The following is a 6,947-nucleotide window of genomic DNA, read 5'->3' on the forward strand; positions in this document are numbered from 1 at the left end:
AGTCTGCCTACAGCTGATGATGTTGCTGATCTAAGAGTTGACTGCCTCAGACCAGTGTTTTCCGGGACGCATAGTTCAGAGAAGTAGGGTGGGGCCATTTCATTGATGGATTTAAACACCATCCAGCACAATTTGTAATGGATTCTTTCAGGGCACTTGAGCCAGTGAAGGTTACGAAGGTGTTCTGAAATGTGCGAATATTTTGAAACCCCGGTTATGAGCCGTGCACACTGATTGATGTTTGTCAATTTGATATGTTGAGGTATAAACTATGGCGTTTGTATATAAGGGAGGGGGGGGGGGTGAATCCCCTAAACACCCCTTTATACACGCCTTTGAGATGAACTGAACACTTTGTAGAAGAATGTCCCTTTCATCTGTTTTCAGATTATTTTTCAATTGTTTAATAGTAAAGGTTAAGATTCGGGCAAAGCCGGATGGTACCTCAAGCTGGTAGGTATTACCTACACAATATTATATAATTTACTGGATGACTAATGTTGTGTTAAAAAATATCTTTCAAGTTGGAATGTATTTTACGATAAGATGTCTATTTCCATCCTCATAAGCCAAAAGATTTATTTTTGGAGAGAATAAATGTTACATAATAAGTAAGTATATTGTAATTACGTAACTTCTTCCCAAAATATGATTATTCAGTGGAGATGTATGACGTCTGGGGAAAACTGTGATGCTGCCCACCATCGAGAGATTTGAAGATGAATTTGTGGGGAAAGAGGAAGGTTGGGAAGTGCCGGCCATTCAGACCTGGCCACTAAACACAGCTAAAGCCAATAAATTAATCACCATATCGGTAGTCAATTGGTAAATTGTGATTTATTACCGGGGCAATAATAAATATTATTTTGATGTAAGGTTTTTTTTATTTATGAAAATTTATTCTGAAAATCCCCTTATTGAAGTTTAAACCTTGGTAAATATAATATTTGAAAATAGTATTGACAACTCCTCTACTAAATCTATTATATGTGTTTGGTTAAATAATATAATTTGCTTGTGTGTACGAGCGACATATAAAATTGGAACTGATGTGTCTTATCAGTAGCGGTCCGTAGCTTGTCATTGAGCTAGAGTGCTAAAAATACGACACGAATGATGTTGTTGTAGCTGAAAATATATTTATTCAAAAATAATAAAAAAAATTGTGACAGTTTGGGGATGCTGCGCTTCCCTGAATTCTGATAATCTTTAAAATGTACAAAAGTTTAAAATTAAAATTTAAAAAAAAAATCAGTTACAACAACATCAGTAATGTATTTTTTTTAAATATCTAGCTCACTGAAAACTCACGGACCGCCATGGGTGGGTAATTTCATAAAAATATACGTAGTCTTCAAAACCAGACAACGACAAACGATAAAGTACCTACCTATAATATAGAAGGATGTAAGCAATAAGTAAGTAATGCTAATGATGTATTGTGCTAGTATCTTTAGATGATAATGATGATAATAATGAATGTGTCCGCGGGTTGGACGAGATTATGACCGCATCATTGCCATCAATAATACATTATTACTGTCTTTCCCCATCGATATTATGTTTGGTCGAAGCTTTGCACTTCTTCTTCTTCAATGGCGCTACAGCCCATTTCGAGCCTTGGCCTCCTTTAACATGAGCCTCCACCGCCCTCTGTCCTCGGCCGTCGTCTTCCAATCTGCAACATGGAGTAGTCCTCTGGCATCTTTCCTGACATCGTCCTCCCATCTCAGCCTAGGTCTGCCCGCCTTTCGTTTGCCTCCCGGGTGTCCTGTTAGAACCTTCTTTGGTACACGTGTGCTTGGCATTCGGTGCACATGTCCGGCCCATCTTAGTCTTTGGAGCCGTAAATGAGTAGAGAGTCTGGGAGCTTGGTAGATGTCATATAGCTCCTTATTGTGGCGGATTCTCCATGCCTCTCCCTCTCGCACCGCTCCTAAGATTCTTCGAAGTACCTTTCTTTCGAAGGTGTCCAGCCGTTCCGCAGACTTTGCTGTCAGTGTTCCCGCCTCACATCCATAGGCCAAGACCGTTCTAATAATTGTTTTATACAGGGTTATTTTGGTTTTCCTATGGACGTTTCGGGATTTGAACACTGGCAGCAACGCGAAGTAAGTGTTGTTAGCGGCTGTGATGCGCTTTCTTAATTCTACTGGGTCTTCGTTGTCCTGCGTTATGATGGAGCCCAGGTAGGCAAACTCTTCGACCACTTCAAAGTTATAGGAGTTTTTAAAATTCACTTTATCTTTTATTCTGCGGTGTGGGGTTCTGGTTTGCATCATGATTTTAGTTTTGTTCTCATTGATTTGCAAGCCCACCTCTCTTGCTGCAGTCTCCAAAGGGTCAAACACCTCTCTTACAGCCTGTAAGGATCTTCCAACAATGTTAAGGTCGTCTGCATATCCAACTATTTGATTGCTTTTGTAGCAAATGTTTGAGTCGGTAGCAATCATTGTCTTCCTCACGACGTGCTCCAGAACTATATTGAAGAGAGTGGGAGCTAAGCCATCACCTTGTTTCAGCCCCTGGGAGACGTTAAAATCCTCCGTTGTTTCACCTCCTATCCTTACTCGACATCGTGATCCAACCATCGTTGCTTTTACAAGCTTGACTATTTTGGGCGGTATACCAAAATTTAGGAGTATTTCATATATTTTCTCCCTATCTATACTGTCATATGCCTGTTTGAAGTCAACAAATAGTTGATATATATCTATATCGAATTCCCAGCATTTTGTCAGGATTTGTCGAGTAGTAAAGAGTTGATCAGTGGTGGATCTCCCCCTCCTAAAACCTGCCTGATACTCTCCCAGCAAGTTCTCTGAATGACGTTCTAGTCTTTCTTTCAAAATTGTTGTGAAGATTTTATACGCTGTACAAAGTAACGATATTTGAGAGCTTTGCACTAATGAAAGCCAAAGTGCCAAAAAATTTTCGTATGTTCATCTAAGAACAGGGATTATCTGTAATGAGGTGTTCATAATATAGATTGAAAATAGAATCAGTTAAATTTTCTGATTACCTACGTCCTACGTCAGATAGTTCCCGAGTGTGACTTTGATTATGTAGGCAATGTCAAAAATTATTTTACAGAGTATTCATGCTGCCTACAGCTAAAAACATTCTTTACGCTAAATGAATGAGAACAAATAAAAATTTCATATTTTATCTGGCTCGGTGCCATTGATATTTTTACAAATTAATTGTGCGGTGGTGACGTACGACGTTAGAATATATATATATATAATGTATAATATACATAATAATAATAAAATTGTTGCAATAGTATTATAAATATATGCAGTATTATAGACATTATAGGCATTGACCCGAAATTTCATTTGCTCAATATGCTCGCTAACAGTGATATTTACGCCCGTTAAGTTGCTATCTGGTACCGGGTAAGGTAAGCCCATAGTTGAAAACCCTCCCACCTCTTATTTGAGAACCGCGTGATTCGGTTTGTGTAACCCAGAGGTCGGCAACGCAACGCTTGCAGATATATTTAATACAATCTCAATGGACTCAAGGTTGAGATGGTCGTTTAGTTCCCGCCTAAACATTTTCTCCACAAAGTTGTCAAAGATCCAAATGGATCTAAAGTTGCGCAATCAGGGCATGATTCAAATTAGGTAAAGGTATACAATTTGCTTTCGAAATATGTGTGTTGCCTATACCAACGAATTTGAGGTACAAAAGATGAATGGCACAGGTAATCAATAAATATAGTAGGTATGGGTATGCCTACTGATAGATAATAATATTATTATGTTTTTTTGTGTTTTAGGTATAACACTAGTCCCAGAGAGAGTGTGAGAGAGAGAGAGAGAGAGAGAGAGAGAGAGAGAGATCGTAGGTACGTCGTCGACGATCGCCCTCTTCCTTCTCACACGTATTGTATGAATACAAAAAAGGCAGAAGATAGATAGGTACTAGAATGATGACGTCACTCTATGGGTCTACTGTGAGTGGTTTATTTATGGGTCTACTTAAAGCAGTTGTTTCTTCTGTTAGCATAATGATATTATGCTAATAGAAATAACTACTTACCTACATAATTTGTATATTCTAATAATCACAATCAATCAATAGTTGTTACTTATTAGCATATAGTGTTATTTAGACATTGGGACAATCATAATAATCTGAATTTCTTATAAGTGGCAACACTATTATGTATATTTATAATTAGTAATAATATTATGTATTCATATTAACATTGTAATTGAACATGTAGGTATAAGTACGCAAGGTAGGAAGAAAGGTGATGCATGGTGGGATGATGAGATTAAAGCACTGGTCTCAGAAAAGAAGAAAGCATGGTTGTGTCTGATTGCGGCTGGCAGTGCTTCCAGCGAAGAGAAGTATCGAGCGAAAGAAGTATATAAGGAATGTAAGAAAAAAGTAAGAGTTGGAGTGAAAGAACGAAAGAAACGCCTGGAAGAGGAAGAAGGAATGAAAATGACAAACCATTTCCAAGAAAACATTAAGTTGTTTTGGAAAGAAGTCAAAAGGTCCCGGAGTGGCCCAGAAAACGGAAGCATGAAAGTGATAAAATCAAAAGATGGAAAAATGTTGACGAATGAGGAAAAAATAAAAGAGAGATGGATGAATTATTTCGAGGAAGTCTTCGAAAGCGAAGTGAGTGACAGTGATTCCAGCGGCGAATCAGATATGAATGACGATGGAGTGAATGTTACCGAAATTAGCATGGATGAGATAGAAAGCTCGATTAAATGTATGAAGAATGGTAAGGCTGTTGGGTTTGACAATATTGCTGCTGAATATTTTAAAGGAGGTAGCCGTGTAATTCTCACATGGTTGTGCAATCTTTTTAACCAATGTTTAAAGGAAGGTTACACGCCTTTAGATTGGAGAAGGGCTGTGATCATGCCATTATACAAAGGTAAAGGGTCACGTATGGAATGTGGGAATCATAGGGCTATTAGCCTGCTTAGTTCAGTTGGCAAGCTGTATGGTAGAATTTTGATTGAAAGAGTAAGAAAGGAAACAAAGGATAAAATATGGGATGTGCAAGGTGCTTTTATGAGTGGAAGGGGGTGCATGGACCAGATCTTCTCATTGCGTATGCTCACTGAGAAGTTTCTGGCAAAAAACCAGAAACTTTTCTGTGCCTTTGTAGATTTACAAAAAGCATACGACCGAGTCGACAGGAAAAAGCTATGGAAGGTGTTGTCCAAGTATGGAGTGAATACGAATCTGACTCAGGCAATTGCGTCTCTGTATGAGGGAAGCGTTGCATGTGTTAGGGTAAACGGTGGTTTTACGGGGTGGTTTGATATCACAAAAGGTGTTAAACAAGGCTGCGTAATGTCACCGTGGTAATTCAATCTATACATGGATAATTGTATGCAAGAATTGAAAGAGGTGGGATTGGGCGCGAATTTGAATAATTTGAAAGTATGTTGCCTGTTGTATGCTGATGATGCGGTGCTGATTGCTAATAGTATAGATGATCTACAGTCTCTCGTGTCTAGGATGAACGAAGTATGCATGAAGAATGAGTTAATGATGAATGTAAGTAAGTCTAAAGTAATGGTGTTTGAAAAAGAGAGTACGAAAACAGTGTGCAATATAATTGTGAATGGGGAATACTTGGAGCAGGTGGATGAGTTTGTGTATTTAGGAAGTATGTTTACGAGAGATGGGAAGGCTGACAGAGATATCGAAAGAAGGGTAAATGCAGGTAATTCTGTTAATGGAGGACTAAACGCCGTAGGCGCTAACAAAAAATTGTCCAAAGAAGCGAAGTTAGCAGTCCACAACGGAGTGCTGGTACCTACCTTGATGTATGGAAGTGAGGCATGGAACTGGCAAAGAAAGGATGAAAGTAGATTAAATGCTGTTGAAATGAGATCCCTGAGGCGTATGTGTGGTAAAACCATGTTTGATCGTGTGAGGAATGTGGAGATCCGCAAAGAGTGCAAGGCTGATGTAAGCGTAATGAGTAAGATTAAGAAAGGGATGCTTAGATGGTTTGGGCATGTAGAGCGAATGAGCGAAGATAGGAGTGTAAGGAGGATATATGATGCAAATGTGAATGGTAGCAGAAGTCGGGGACGCCCGAGGAAGACATGGCACGATCAAGTGAATCAGATACTCGAGTCGGGCCATGTCAAGAGTCAGAATAATAGAAGAGTATGTATGAGACGATGTATGAATGTGAATGAGGCAAGGAGTGTGTGCCAAGACCGAGTTGTTTGGCGGTCCGTCCTCTCTGCCTACCCCTGCGGGGAAACGGCGTGATGGTTAGTTAGTTAGTTAGTTAGTTAATTGAGTCAATAAAACCTAGCAATACTTATCATAATTAAAAAAAAAACAAACCATAAACCTAAACTTATATGCAAAAATTTTCACCCAAGAAAGCAGTAACAGCAGTGAATTGTGTAAAAACTATGATTTTATAAAAATATAGCATTTCTCCAGAAATAAGTCCTAGTCAGTCCATTCTAACCTATAATTTCTTTCGGAGTTTGTACGCCGCGCCGTAAGTCTTTTCACGCAGGAAGTGTGCCTGTAAAAACATCAATTTAATACAGGGCAATTTTACTAAAAATACAACATAACAATGCATGTTTGTTCAGAATGCAAAACAGCAAAAGGTTACTAATCCCAGAACTAGATTTTTTTACCACTTGGTAAAGTGCAACTACCTTCCCCGTTTCCACCATAGAATGCAATTTTGTGCCAATCAAAATTTTTATTTTCTTCAAAACCCAACCCAACTTAAAAATAGTGCAATAGATAAAAATATTTACACCTCGCTAGAAGTGATTAAAAACATTTAAGAAATCCATGATTTTATCAGATATTTTACATAAATTTCGCTCGTTTGATTCTGATGAGTTGGATAAGAGCGATTTTTATTGGTTGTTGCAACCTTGCTACAGAAAGCAGTGTGCCAACACAACAATATGGAAACGACA

Source organism: Hesperophylax consimilis, chromosome 1 (genome assembly GCF_061612785.1).
Source record: "Hesperophylax consimilis isolate HC1 chromosome 1, BYU_Hcon_1.0, whole genome shotgun sequence".
Classification (NCBI taxonomy): domain Eukaryota; kingdom Metazoa; phylum Arthropoda; class Insecta; order Trichoptera; family Limnephilidae; genus Hesperophylax; species Hesperophylax consimilis.